This window comes from Hibiscus syriacus, unplaced genomic scaffold (assembly GCF_006381635.1).
Source record: "Hibiscus syriacus cultivar Baekdansim isolate YM2019G1 unplaced genomic scaffold, ASM638163v2 tig00110678_pilon, whole genome shotgun sequence".
Classification (NCBI taxonomy): Eukaryota; Viridiplantae; Streptophyta; class Magnoliopsida; order Malvales; family Malvaceae; genus Hibiscus; species Hibiscus syriacus.
The window spans coordinates 1804843-1821406 of record NW_024062822.1 but is presented as its reverse complement, the minus strand read 5'-3'; positions in this window follow the sequence as shown (position 1 = coordinate 1821406).

Here is a 16564-nt window from a genome sequence, read left to right as displayed (position 1 = left end):
ACATTAATATTTTTTAACATTTTCGGTAAAGTGCCCAACAATAAAAAAATTGGTAGAAAAAAATAACAAAATCGGTAGAAATAATAATATTTACGGTAATTTTTTATCGATTTTGTTATTTAAATAATAACACAACCAGTAACATTTTTTTAACTGTATATTAAGGGTATCACAAATAATCAATTTTCCGTTTATTGTGGTAATTATAAACTCAAATAATAACAAATAAGTAAGAAAGCGTGAGTGACAAATTTCACAACAATTACCTGGAAATGTTAATTGCAGGGATCTTGTTCCCTTCCTCTTTTAATCTAGTTTATGCTATCCGTACGGATCTTTTAGACCGATCATCATGTAAATTACAAATTTGTAGGGCCGATTTGGGACATGAAATCTTCATAGTATGCAATGTGGGTCGTTGTTTTTTGTTTTTTTAATAAAAATCTAATTAAGATCTTCGATTAGATATGTTATAGGGTAACTAGGTTTTAGATGTCGAATAGCTAAAAATAATCCTCGTGATTTGTGGGAAACCAAACATGTTTATCTTTCCTAATTGTCTTGTCTAATGGGAACGAAGAGATAGCAAGTTTGCTAATGGGTTGATTAAAAATTTCATTATGACAGTTGTAAAGCAGCGTTTAGCCATGTTGACCATTACATATTATTATTAATACCAACAAAAAAAAAAGGCTATTCCGATGGTGTGGCTCGAGGAGAGCATTTGGAATAATATAATACTGTCAGGCTATGCTATGAAATTTATGAAATAATATAATTTTATCTAATTACAAGGTAATATATGTTTAAATATATGTTTAAATATAATTCAAGAGGAATATAAATTAGAGTTAATTTTTTTTATTAATCTGAGGTAATTACAAGGTAATATATATTTAAATATAACTTTTAACCTTTTGATATTGAACGTTCATACCCCTAACATCTATGATGCTCGAAACGAATTCAAATCCTCATGAAATAACAATAATATAAAATATATTTGAGAAGAATTTTTTTTCGAAATTAATTATATAACAGAAGGGAAAGCCGTGATTCAGAAGGTGCACGCTTCAATTTCAGCTCCACCAAGGTCTTATTTTTTTTAAGTCATCGAGACATTCAAATATTTGACCTAAGGCAGAAAGCAGAAGCTGATAATTTTGGGGTCGAAAGAGTAGGATTCGGTCAATATTTTAAGGTTTAAGACAAAAACCTGAAAACCAGACCATTGTTTCCTTATCGCTGCATGTTTTTAGGGTGGGTGACATACTATAGAAACGTGATCCTCATAACCCTCTACAAAGACCTATAAAAAGCACCTCCAAATTTTCCACCTAAAACACAATATACATGTTAAAAAACACCAATCCTACTATTAATTACACCCTCATTTGTTTCAATATCTTACGTGCACTTTTTTAATATTTTAAAATGATTATAATATAATACATTTTCATGATTGTTTTTAGTCATTAATAATACAAATTTTTTTTACTAAAATATGGATTTTGATAATTCTCAGAGTAATATATTTACTAATTAGGGAAAAAGTAAGCAATTGATGGAGTACAGCTTAGGGTGTTGGGGGAGACAAAGGTGAGGAGTGGTCATTTCTCACAAATTGTAAAATTGTTTGGTTTAGGGCAAATTGTATGGGAAGAGACCGACAGCAGGGTGCGGCCCTGGCTCTGGTGAGTCCCCCACATTGTCCCCTCGTTCAGACGTTTCCAAGTTTTGACCCATCCCCATTTCGCACTATTTTTATGAATTCAATTCATCGTATGCCGATGTTATATATTATTTACAAATCAATTATATGCGTATAGTTCCTGTGAAATGACATTTCATATAATCAAGTTATGGTGACACGTCGGGAGCATGCATTTCACTACTACACTCATGTAGGGGTGTAAACGAGTCGAGTCGAGCTCTACTCGACTTGAAAACTCGCGAGCTTAAAATTTTTAAGCTCGACTCGAAATCCTGAACTGAAGCTCATGAGTAGCTCGAAAAGGCTCGAAATGAAAAAAAAAATTCTTAAACTTAACTAAATTGAAGCCTCAAACCTAAACTTTAAATACATGAAAGTCTTACTGTGCTTTTTTAAATCAACACATAAATGCTAATATTATTAATAACTTATTTTTTTAAAAATAAAATCTTAATATATTATATTTTCGAGCTGCTCACGAGCTTTTCGAGTCGATTATCAAGTAGCTTGTTTCGGCTCATTAAGAATTCGAGTCAAGCTCAAGCTCGAGTCCAGTCCATTCGATCCGAATATTTATCGAGCCTTGACCGAGTCAATCTCGAGTAGCTCACGATATGTCTCGTCTCATTTACACCCCTACACTCATGCATCTTGACAAAATATTAAAATATTTATTAATATATTATAACCTACTTCGTTTTATTTATTTATTTATTTGTGTCTCCTTTTCATTTTCTCACGTTAATACTTTTCTTTTTATTAATAAAATATTTAAATATTTTTTAAAATATTAATGTTTAAAATAAGTATCGTTTTAAACTTTTAATTGACAGTAAAATCAACTCTAACTGCACTCAAATTCTTCATTAATTATGTTGACTTAAATTTTTACAAATGAATGCTTTCCGAAGTTTATAATTGTATAAAAAAATTGAACTCGAATTTTACAATAGTTTAATTTAAATTCATCATTTACGACAAAAAATAAAATTTAATGATACTTAATATTATTATTTCAAAATTAATTTCTTTAGAAATTTTTTACATAGTTTTTTTAAAAACAGGACTTCAGCTATCATTAAATATTTTTACTTTAGTTGACTACCATAAATTGTCTAATATTAGATGGCTATAAACTAAAATCATTTAGTTTATCTCCTATTCTATATAACTGAAACCTATCTGTTTTGGAAGATATTGTTGGATGTAGATCCTATCCTCATGCAAGGAACGTGATGGGACTTAACAGTGAAGGATTTTTAACTTGGAATCAAATCTATGGACTCCCCACCCTACAGCCTACCTATAAATGTTATATTTAATTTCCCAAAAACAAAAGTAGAAAAGAAAATCAAATTTCTTAAAATGAGCAAATCCCGCAGGTGGGATGCCCGTGTTTTGTTTCTGTACATGACAATGCTAATCATTTAAGAAACATTTGGTCATCTCCATGTTATTTGTTTTTGCAATTGAAGATTACTTAAATATAAAATGGGTGGCAGTGTTTCCATGTTTGACGAGACCACTAATATTTGGTGCAGCTGTAACAATGCTATTGCGATGAGGGGACACCACATGAAGATTCTGAAGACAACCCAAGTATATCTCTTAATTGTTGCACTGATAATTAAAATTCGCACCATCATTTCCTTTCAAAGGCAGTAACCTATATCACAATCCACTGACAACAATCAAACCTTTTTCCATTGATTCGTGGGCTATATTACATCTTTTAATCTCAACTGTAATTCAAATATTATACGTGAGATATTAATATATCCTATATAAAAATATGATTAAAATGTGAATACGATCAAATGTATATAATATGTGATATTTTAACAAAATGTATCTCAACTCTTTCATTTATAAAAATATGTATTTATTAAACATAAAAAAGGGTCTATTTGCTTTTAATGAGTATTGTTATACCTTCCAACATGATCTTTGTAAACCTTTTAATCTATGTCCAATAGAGTTCATAGAAATTATCAACTTTTTACTAGTTGAAGTCTTTAGTTATATATCTGCATCAATAAGAGCCTCCGATTAGTCCATACCCATCAAATACAAATTACTAGTAAACTACAATGCACAGATAAAACTTCGGTTAGAAAAAAATTTAAAGTTTGATTATCAGATTTGTCTAATTTACATTATAATAATCTTATTATTGTCACACACATTAAAGACCATTATAAAACTCTAACCAAAACTTAAAAGGAAGTTGAAACTATCACCATCCATATCATCTTCTTCATCCTCCCTAATCAATTTTTTTTCAATAAAAAGTATCAATTAATAATATTTTTCTTGATATAATTTTTCATCAAAATTAAAAAAGATAAAATCGTTAACGATGAGAACCTTTTATTATCATCAAAGAGTATAATATTAAAACCAAGCCTTTATGTATGTAATTGGGAAAAATTATATGTTCTGTATCAACTCTATATTTTATTTTAAAATAAAGTTTATATGCAATTGTAAAAGTTATAACTAAAATATTATGACCATAAAGAATTGTTAAAATATTTTATAAATATATACATACGACATACGTATAGTCGGTCCAATTAAGTTGGTCGTAATAAAAGCAAGTGCAGAAATAGGTACTCTCCTCTATTTACTGACACGTGAGATTTCCACTTTTATTAATAGAATTTAGGGTTTTATTTTATTATTGTTTTTAATTTGTAAAAAAATAGAAAAGTAGGGCTTTAGTTTAGATATCATAGTGGCTTTTGTATCTTATTTCGTACGTCCCACGCTGAAAAATTAAAGGACATAACGTCCTGAAACTGAAAGCATGGGGAGCGAGGGTGGACAATGGTAAAGGATAAGAACAATTTCAGAGGACCAGGCCACGTCGTCGTTTAGTTCCACCTCCTATGTATAGTCCCATCCATCATCAATCATAGCGCATGCATATATGCATGCATGTACCATGTCCATGAAAGTTTTGGGCAAAAAGCAGGGAAAGTCAGTAGATAACTATTTTAATCAATTAAACGTAACGATCATAAGCAAGATTGAACATCAATGTCACTTTCAGCATTCTTTAGTTTGTTTTTCGATGCTGAAATCAAAGGTGGCCCACATTTTAAGATTTAATGATTTTTTGTGTCCATGAAATAATTTGAATGATTAAAAAGAGTAATATTGTCGATTTTAAGAGTTTTATTTTGATTAATTTAGATCGATCTATGTCGTACATTTAATTATAGTGAGTGAGTTCTCAACGGAAATTTCTTTTTGTATACAGAAAAACTCGAACTAAAAAATTATTTAAATGACATCAAGTTGTTTTCTACTTGAACCAATCTTTCTGATAATTATAGTATTATTTTAATTACACCAATTAAAGAGAGTATTTTTTTCACAAACAATAAAATTTTCTTTATTTATTATGCTTTTTATTATCATTGTTAATTTTATGCACTAGTCTTCCTATTAACACTTGATATAACAATTTAGAAAATCAAATAAAAATTTTAAAAGATAGTTTAAAAATAGATGATAATCATCTAAATATTTTCATCTTACTTTGAAATTTAAATTTTTTTATAATATTTACAAATACTCGAAATTTCTTAGAATGCGAATGGATCCAATTAAGCTTACGCACCAATTAGGAATTATTTATTAATTTTTCATCTAACACATACTTTGAGTCACGGATATTTTACGTACTTTGATTTTCATCTACATACACCTACTTGTGTCACTGATATTTCATGTATAAGAAAATAACTTAAGAAGGATCTTTATTAACAGATGCTGACATGCACAAGAAATTAGACCCAAAATGAGGTATACTGAGCTTTTTAAATTCCTTCCATACTCGCTAAGTTATTATAAAATTAAATCATTGCCATTCTTTATTATAAACTTGATTAATAAATATTCAAGAACGAGACAAGATGCTTTATGTGTACAAGGAAAATTAAAATACTACAAACATTTAAAATAATATTTACGATGACTTAAAATACTTGAATTTGATGTTCAATCAATAAAGCTAAGTTTTTTTATTAATATGTTTGTAGATTTTTTTTATATTATTAATATGTATCTTTTAATTCATAAGTAATATCAATTCATTGAATGTAGATTAAAATCATTTATGAAGATAAACGAATTTTATTGTTATAATTATTTATATCTAATTATCCTTTATCATTATTTTTACAAATGTGAATAAAAAAAATTTTGTGTGCCAATGAGTACTGGCACAAGTGGTTGGGATTCAGGAATTTAAGCTTATAAGGCCAAGTTTGAATCTTACCACCGTCATTATTGGTGGACAATTTGTAAATTCCTATGTGAATTTCAATTAGGTTTTAGGTATGCCCTGACTATGGATTGGGGGAGTCATCCCTATCCTAAACTTTATTGTACTAAAAAAATCAGTGTAATATATTATTTGATGACTTTATATAAAGTTCCACATTAAATGATATCTAAACTTTAACAAGAGAAATACTAGAATGATAAAATATTTCTTTTAATCATATTTATTTAAAGATTCGATTTGTACCGATCGCACAGATAATTCAAATAAGTAATCAAACGTATAATTCAATTTTCGAATAAGCTTACATGAAGAAATTAAAAAATAAGGTAGAGATAAGGAAAATAAGAAGTGGTGTTAGCTGAGAATATAAGGAAACCCCCAAGGTATAGCCATTGGCAACCAAAACTTTGAAACGGAATTCACGGGGCAATAACAAGAGATCGTATTTAGGTGTGAAAATACATGTGAGATAAATATAAATGAACGTAAGAAAACTGGAAATCTCCCATTCTCACAAATTCATGCACGTTTTATTCTTCAAGGATATATATATATTGTAGACACCCATTTTCGTCTCATTTTATATATATATATATAATATAGTTTTGAAAACATATTTGAAACATTTATATATTATATAGTTTTTAAAACACTTTGAAAATAAATATAATATATAGTTTTTAAAACGTTTTTAAAAAAATATATTATACGGTTTTAAAAATTTTTTTTAAAATAAATATAATTTTTAAAAAGAAACATTTTGAAAACATATATATATTATATAGTTTTGAAATCATTTTAAAAACTTATAATATATAGTTTTAAAAACATTTTTGAAAACTATATAATTTTGAAAACGTTTTTAAAAATATATATATAATATATAATTTTAAAATACTTTTGAAAATATATATTATATAGTTTGTAGAAAATATTTTATATTATTATTATTATCGTTGTTATTTATTTTTATTTATTTATTTTTTATTTATTTATTTTTATTAATTTTATTTTCATTTTAGTTGTCCAGGTCTATTTTGGGGTCCAAGTGAGCCAAGTTGGGCCTGACCCAACCCAGTTTCTGAGCTAGGGTTTCTCAACTTAGTCCCAGCGCCGCATGGCTTATAGCCGTTAGATCGAGCAGTGATCAACGGCTCAAATCGCGTGATTGCTAGGGTTCTGAAGCCCTAAAAGTTTCATCAAATGCGCAGCCAGATCTGGACCGTTGGATCTGACCCAATCCAACGGTCGAGATCAAGGGTTCTAGAAGATCTAAAGTCACCGGTCAGCCGAGGATTCCGGCCACGTGCAGCACCAAAATCGGAGCTACTCGGACTGAACCATCCGAGATCACCGAAAACCACCCCGGAATATCCGGGATCAACTCCAACCACGACGAAAAATGGCCCCAACGGGTGCCTATAAAATCAAGGCATCAACATTGCCACGGGGGGAGAGGAGGAGAGAAGACAGAACCGAGGGAGAACCCACACGGAACCACAGCACCGAACACCACACAGTACACTGCTGGAGAAACACAAGCATCATCGAGAGATACCAAGAACCATCGACCACAAAGCCGGTCTACACAGAACAATACCCAAAACCACAAACACAAAAAACAACAGAAACCAAAAGCCAAAGCAACAATCACTAGAAAAATCACAGAAAATCGAGGGTTACTCGGTTTTGTTCATCGAGAGTACGCAAGAGCCTAGCCATAGCCGAGGAGTGGCCGGAACTCAAGAGACGCCAGTTTTAAAGGGTAAAAAAACCGAAACTTACACTTTAGATCTGCGTCGTTTTGGGGATATTTGTGGGATTTGGACTTTGGATCGACGCTCGGGGTATCAAGGAGAGTGTTCTGGGCTTGTTTAGATTTTCCGGCCACCGCCGGCGGTGGCTGATGGCGACGTCTGACGGTGGTCGGGAATCGCCTGAAGGGAGAGCATGAGAGAATAGAGAGGGTGAGGGAAGTCTGTTTGGAGTTAAATGAGGGAAATGAGGAAGTTAAACCCCATTTTCGGGTTTAAATATCAATTACAACACGACGTCGTTTTAATGAGGACCATATGGACATTTTTCGCATGGGTAAACCAAACACTAGGGGCCTCCGTGTTTTATATATTTATGATTTGGTCACCTATCATGTTTTAATTTCATTGCATTTTGCGCCTCGTATTTATTAATCTCGCATTTTGGGCACTATTTCTCATTTTAGTTAAATCTCGAATTTGGCATGTATATTTATTTTGATTTTGTTTTGGTCATTTTGTTTTTTCTTACTACGTGAATCCTTTACATTTTTTAATTATTTATTTATTTATTATATATATATATATGTTATTTTAATTTTTACCTTTTTATTTATTTATTCTTCTTTCCACATTTTTCTTTTTGTACACACACACACATATATATATATATATACTTTTTAAGGCTGAATATTTTTTTTCCTCATATTTTTTCTTAGCATTCTTATTTTTACTTTTCTATCTTTATCTTTATTTTTATTTTTATTTTTTTCCAATCTGACGACATTCTTGACATTGTAGAGAAGTTCTAACTGATCAAAGGTAAGTAATTTGAATCGGGTTTTTAAATTTCAATTTAAATTTTTAATTTTTGCCATTAAAGACAACCGATAAATTAATTGGTACCGAAAGGGCGGTTCAAGGGTGCTAATCCTTCCTTGACCGTAACCGACTCCCGAACCCGACACATTTCTGGTACAACGCAGATCAGGTAAGATGGTGTCCGACCCACCTAAATTCATTTTAAAATGGTCGGTGGCGACTCTAACCCAATTCATTCAAGTCGAAGCCCGATTTCAGGGCCCAACTGAAAGACGGTTGCGACAGCTTGGCGACTCTACTGGGGACAGGTAAGTGAGTCAGGCCGAAATTAATTTTTGGTTGTCTTTTTTAGCGAAAAATTACAAATTTTAATTTATTTATTCGATTCCAATTATTTATCTTTGATTATTTTTTTCAAATAAATAGTTGTACTAACGTTTTTTAATGATTTCAGATTTTTCAAAATTGTCATCTCTAGCTCTATACCCGAGCTCCGAACCCTTTTAGTGGGGGTGAAAGCGACGCCTTCGTGTGAATTTATTCACCGTATGGGCCTAGCAAGTAACCTTTGGGATTCATATACCTTATGCCTTCGTGTGAATTTATTCTCCGTATGGGCATAAGGGAATGTGTCCTCTCGAGTTTAACTTAGTCCACACAAGCCTGTGATGGGTTTAGGACTAAGGGTCTGGCAAGCCCAAGGGGGCACCGGCAAGGAGAACTCGAGTACCTTTTTTAGAACCTAAACTGGGAGAGTACAGGGAATTAGAGCCCACCCCAAAACCTCATTTCAGACCCTAGGCTGCTTTGATTTTATTTCCTGCTTTACTTTCTGTTCAAAGCATGCGAACTAGACAAATATGCGGTTAAGATTTGTTTGAAATTACCATGCGGGATAGATATCATGTCCGGGTAGGAAGTAAAGCATGTAGGGTAGATATCATGTGGGGTAGGATTTTTTGTTTTTTTTATTATTTGATTTACCTCACTAACTCTTTTTATTTTTGTTCTCTTTTATTTTGTTTTCATCATTCACATCATTTAAACGAGGCATTGATTCACCAAAAACGTGCTTGTTAAATATGAATAATCTGCATTAATGGACAAAGGGGTTGTAATACAAGAGATGAAAATGCAGAGGACAGTCTACAAGGCGACTATGTGTCACCTTCAATCCAGAGGATGTGGTGCCCGCAATTGAAGAGTATATCATCATACTGCATTATAAAGGACTCAATGAACCGGGTCTACATTAAGCACAATGAAAGTCCATCTTTGAAGAACTGACTGGCAGAAGTTGCGGGGGCAAGATGAAGACCGTTGATCTTAGGATTCACTTCAAAGACGACAATGGCAAAACGATAGCTGGAATTGGAGACCATTGCTGACGAATTCAAACAAATGACTTCACGTAGTTCCTATCAATTGGGGGCTCCAATAACGTATTCGTTGGGAACATTTCAAATTCCAGAGATGCAGTCATTCGAGACTTCTTAGGCTAGTACAAAAAAGTAACTCGACATTTGTACGGTTCACCCAAAGAAGCTAGAGCGGTTCGACAGGTTATTCAATCGGTGACAGACGAAAGACTAGTCGACATATCAGAAGCTGTCAATTTTTTTTTGTCTCTTAAAAGATAAAACACTTTTGTCCCCAATAAGGATTATTTTTAATAACAGATACATTTTTGGATTAATGCCTCGATCATTTCATGCATCATGCATTCTTGCATATTTCGCATAGTTTTCCTTTTTTTTCACTGCATTCACATGAACTAATAAGATATTTTCATAACGGAAGGGTACAAACACTGGACATACCTCCACAAGCTTCGAACACGTGTCATCCTCATTCAAACCGAAAAGAAGATGGAAGCCAGAATTACTCAGATCGAAGAGAACATGTTGAAGCTCCAGAGAGAGTTAGAAGAAAAGATAAATCAGAATAGCCAGAGTACCCTAGATGCAATCACGAAAGGCCAAGAGTCCTTGATCGATCAGATCGTTGCCAAGTTAGTTGGCTTACGTCAGACAAGTGTGCCTGGGGCAGACTCATCGGAAGGGGTAACCATGCCACCTACCCCGCAAGTGGTTGTCTCACCCAGAATCTTACCAGGACTTCAAGATAATTCGGATGGTTATCGCATTCCGAAAGTTGAAGAAGAGGTCAAAACAACGAGGGTAGAAATTACCATTAACCCAGGAGGTAGAACGGGTGGAAAGCCTCCCCTGAAGAAGAAAGAAAGAGAGATCATCAACATTTCAAAGTCATTTCCAGTCGTACCCTTTTGTAGGCAAAAACCAAGGAAGGAAAAAGAGCATTTTGATCCCATTCCCATGACATACAAGGAGCTCTACCAACAACTGTTTGACGCACATGTGGTGTCACCCTATCCCGAGACACCTCTAAAGCCCCCATACCCCAGGTGGTATGACAAAAATGTGCATTGTGAATATCATGGCAGTGTTCCAGGGCATGCTATTGAAAATTGCCTCCCCTTTAAGAGGGTTATCCAAAGGATGCGCAACAGGGGTTGGATTCATTTTAATAATTCAGAATCACTCCACGTTGCACAGAACCCCCAACCAAATCATGAAGAGAATAAGAAAAGTGCAGTTACCGATAAAAAAGGTAAAAAGGCCAAAACCAGAGTTTCCGAAGTGAAGTTACCTCTTGCTTGGGTATGGAGGCAAATGATAAATGAGGGGTCTCTTGCACCACATCTTAGCACATCAGATTCCAAAAGTGACAGTTATTGTTGTTATCACAATGAAGATGGACATGATGTACAAGAATGTGCCGAATTTAGAGCATTGATCCAACTAATGATGGACAGGAAAGAGCTGGAATTTTACGATGAAAGCAATGACACTCCTAAAGCAGAAAGAGTCATGGCAAGTGGGGCATCCTGATGAGGCCTTATTCAATTTTGAGACATCTTGTTTGAATTTGTTTTTGATTTTTTTTTTCATGTTTGGGACTTGTTTTTTAACTTTCTTTGGATATTTGAATAAATTTATGCTACTTTAAAGATTATAAGCAATGAATCACATTTGCAAACTTGCAATTCTTTGAATATCATCTGAATTAAGAAACTCTGTAAATGGTTCAAAGTTACAGATCTTTGACGAAGTAACATGATTTAAAAACAAGGACTTTGACCTTACCCAGAATATACACTCAAACACCATACCCTGCTCTTGCAATTAATCAATAAAACATTTTCCTTTCATATGGTGCGGACAACATGGGGCATCCTTCTGCATATGACATTACAATGCTTTTTATTTAAGACGTTCAATGATGATCACGATCTTCACAGGTGGAATAGTCGAGTGGGCAAATCTAGTTTAGGTCATTTGCTTGGAAATTGAACTCTAAAGATGAGATTCCTTGACTTTCAAAAACACCTAGACTATAACAAGTTCTTCTTAACAATCTTAAGAAATTAAATCCGTAAAAACTGAGCTATTCCGCTAAGGCAATTGGTTATAGAGGAAACTTGAAAGCCCTGGCCTTATGAGTAGATTACGTTCAAACCATGACATTGCTCGGACACTTGGCAATTCGTTGTTTGCTCCACTGCTCTTGTCAGGCTGAAGACTCTGTGCTGAGATGAACCCTTCAGTTAACTTGATAAGAGTGATTATAATGTTAAGTTGTCCCTCTAAAGCAATTGGTTAAATGCCCCGGCTTTATGGATTCAGCTAGCCAGATAATGACAAGTTAAATCAAATTTATCTAAGCAAGAAATTTTTGGTAAAATGGACTAAGGGAGTTAAGGAACACCTGTTATAGTCAACTACACACGAGCACTCAAGAATTTCATTTTTAGACCGATATTTTTTTGCACTGCCTTGGTTAGAGGAGCTTGCAAAGCTTGAACAAATGGAAGATTTCAGAGGATCGAAATAAAAGGTCTAGTAATTGATTAAGTTAGTTGCATCATTTTGTCTGCGCCTAATTGAAATGCCAAAGCATGGTTCGATATTTCAAAAAATGACATTTTTTTACCAAAACCTTATAAAGGAGGCCAAACTAAAGCCAACCCATCCATTTGAACATTTGTCAAAGAGCTGTAACTCTGAAAACGTTAAAAGAGCTATTGATTCCTTTGATATTCTTTGAACTCACGTTTATAATTTGATTCAATTGCGAATAATATTTTACAGCATTTTTATCATTTTCTCTCCTGAAACAAGAAAAATGAGAAAAACATTTTCAAACAGAACAATCTCGGATATGAAATGTCTGTAAAGCCCAAGCTCGAGAAGCAAATGGGGCACGATTGATTCCATGGACCAGATTGGCAGACAAAGCACGAGACTCCATCCAAGAAATAACACATAATTTATTCATGTTGCATGCATCTTAGACATACTTAGGTGCATCACACCCATCATTTTAGCATGTATAATTTTGCAGCTTTCAGAGTCAAGCTTCGACTTCAGGATGAAGGCTACTCGACTTGCAAGCACCTTTAAAGAACGATGGTGTAACTCAGCAGTAAGAAGCTACACCTCAACCGACTTTACATATATACAGATCTCAGAACCAATTTCAGATGGGTTCGAGAACCAATTCAGATCAAATTCAGTTCAGCTCAACTCAACAATGAGCAACATGTTTCCAGTTTATGTCTTCAAGCCAGATTTCAATTCCACAACGGAAGATATTTGGCTGTCAGAATTCATCAACGGGCTTTCCCATAAAATGGGAGTCATCCAAAGATTGTCTTACTTGGTTCTCGCTCAGAGTAACCACCTGAAGAATCATGACCGGCTTCGACCCGTTAAGGGAAGCCACATTTTTTAAAAAAAAAAACAAATCATTTGCAGTACAATTTAAGTCTAGAAGGGTTGTCTGCCAACAAAAGACCTTTGAGTTTGACTACGCGCAGCTCAACGGCACATCATTTGCAGCATAACTTAAGTCGAGAAGGGTTGTCTGCCAACCAAAGACCTTCGTGTTCGACTACGCTCAGCTCCAAGGCATATCATTTATAGCACAACTTAAGTCTAGAAGGGTTGTCTGGCAACAAAAGACCTTTGAGTTCGACTACGCTCAGCTCAACGACACATCATTTGCAGTATAGCTTAAGTCGAGAAAGGCTATCTGCCAAAGACCCCCGAGTTCGATTACACTCAGCTTCAAGGGCACATCATTTGCAGCATAACTTAAGTCGAGAAGGGTTATCTGCCAACCAAAGACCTTCGAGTTCGACTACGCTCAGCTCCAAGGCATATCATTTGCATTACAACTTAAGTCTAGAAGGGTTGTCTGGCAACAAAAGACCTTTGAGTTCGACTACGCTCAGCTCAACGGCACATCATTTGCAGTATAGCTTAAGTCGAGAAGGGCTATCTGCCAAAGACCCCCGAGTTTGATTACACTCAGCTTCGAGGGCACATCATTTACATCATAACTCAAGGCTAGAAGGGTTATCTGTTACCAAAAGACCTTTGAGTTCGACTACGCTCAGCTCCAAGGCACATCATATGCAGCATAACTTAAGTCGAGAAGGGCTATCTGCCAAAGACTCCCGAGTTCGATTACACTCAACTTCGAGGTCATATCATTTACAACATAGCTCATGGCAAGAAGGGCTATTTGTCAATAAAATTGTCGAGTTCGACTCTATTCAGCTCGACGATACCTCAATCACACTACTGTTCAGCTGCAATCAAGGTTTTCAAGTCGAGAAGAAGACCTGGGTTAACCGTGCCTTAGTGAAAATAAACTGCTTTCCGACAGCATAACTTAAATCGAGAAAAGCTATCTGTCAACGAATACCTTTCGAGTTCGATGTCATTTAGCTCAAAGGTCTATCAACCATATGGTGGAGTCAAAGAACTACTTTCTAGTCGAATTTTTAAACCAAAGTCTTTAAATCGAGAAGAAGACCGAAGTTAATTGCAATTTGGCAACGAGAAGCCACATTCCAATTTCAAATTCCGAACTACGACTTTTCATTTTGAGATGGACTCGACTTCGCTACGAATGAGTCATTCATAACCCCATTCGACATGGAGTTATTCTATTCAATCTTCAACTCCACCGGACGAAAATTCGTGTCTTTTTGTCTTTGTCCTATTTTTCGTTCCACGAATTCATTCCACGAAAAAGGACAAAGAGGGGCAGCTGTAGACACCCATTTTCGTCTCATTTTTATATATATATATATAATATATAGTTTTGAAAACATATTTGAAACATTTATATATTATATAGTTTTTAAAACACTTTGAAAATAAATATAATATATAGTTTTTAAAATGTTTTTAAAAAAATATATTATACGGTTTTAAAAAACATTTTTAAAATAAATATAATTTTTAAAAAGAAACATTTTGAAACCATATATATATTATATAGTTTTGAAATCATTTTAAAAACTTATAATATATAGTTTTAAAAACATTTTTGAAAACTATATAATTTTGAAAACGTTTTAAAAAAAATATAATATATAATTTTAAAATACTTTTGAAAATAAATATTATATAGTTTGTAGAAAATATTTTATATTATTATTATTATCGTTGTTATTTATTTTTATTTATTTATTTTTATTAATTTTATTTTCATTTTAATTGTTCAGGCCTATTTTGGGGTCCAAGTGAGCCAAGTCGGGCCTGACCCAGCCCAGTTTCTGAGCTAGGGTTTCTCAACTTAGTCCCAGCGCCGCATGGCTTATAGCCGTTAGATCGAGCAGTGATCAACGGCTCAAATCGCGTGATTGCTAGGGTTTTGAAGCCCTAAAAGTTTCATCAAATGCGCAGCCAGATCTGGACCGTTGGATCTGACCCAATCCAACGGTCGAGATCAAGGGTTCCAGAAGATCTAAAGTCACCGGTCAGCTGAGGATTCTGGCCACGTGCAGCACCAAAATCGGAGCTACTCGGACTGAACCATCCGAGATCACCGAAAACCACCCCGGAATATCCGGGATCAACTCCAACCACGACCGGAAATGGCCCCAACGGGAGCCTATAAAATCAAGGCATCAACACTGCCACGGGGGGAGAGGAGGAGAGAAGACAGAACCGAGGGAGAACCCACACGGAACCACAGCACCGAACACCACACAGTACACTGCTGGAGAAACACAAGCATCATCGAGAGATACCGAGAACCATCGACCACAAAGCCGGTCTACACAGAACAATACCCAAAACCACAAACACAAAAAACAACAGAAACCAAAAGCCAAAGCAACAATCACTAGAAAAATCACAGAAAATCGAGGGTTACTCGGTTTTGTTCATCGAGAGTACGCAAGAGCCTAGCCATAGCCGAGGAATGGCCGGAACTCAAGAGACGCCGGTTTTAAAGGGTAAAAAAACCGAAACTTACACTTTAGATCTGCGCCGTTTTGGGGATATTTGTGGGATTTGGACTTTGGATCGACGCTCGGGGTATCAAGGAGAGTGTTCTGGGCTTGTTTAGATTTTCCGGCCACCGCCGGCGGTGGCCGATGGCGACGTCTGACGGTGGTCGGGAATCGCCTGAAGGGAGAGCATGAGAGAATAGAGAGGGTGAGGGATGTCTATTTGGAGTTAAATGAGGGAAATGAGGAAGCTAAACCCTATTTTCGGGTTTAAATATCAATTACAACACGACGTCGTTTTAATGAGGACCATATGGACATTTTTCGCATGGGTAAACCAAACACTAGGGGCCTCCGTGTTTTATATATTTATGATTTGGTCACCTATCATGTTTTAATTTCATTGCATTTTGCGCCTCGTATTTATTAATCTCGCATTTTGGGCACTATTTCTCATTTTAGTTAAATCTCGAATTTGGCATGTATATTTATTTTGATTTTGTTTTGGTCCTTTTGTTTTTTCTTACTACGTGAATCCTTTACATTTTTTAATTATTTATTTACTTATTTATTATATATATATGTTATTTTAATTTTTACCTTTTTATTTATTTATTCTTCTTTCCACATTTTTCTTTTTGTACACA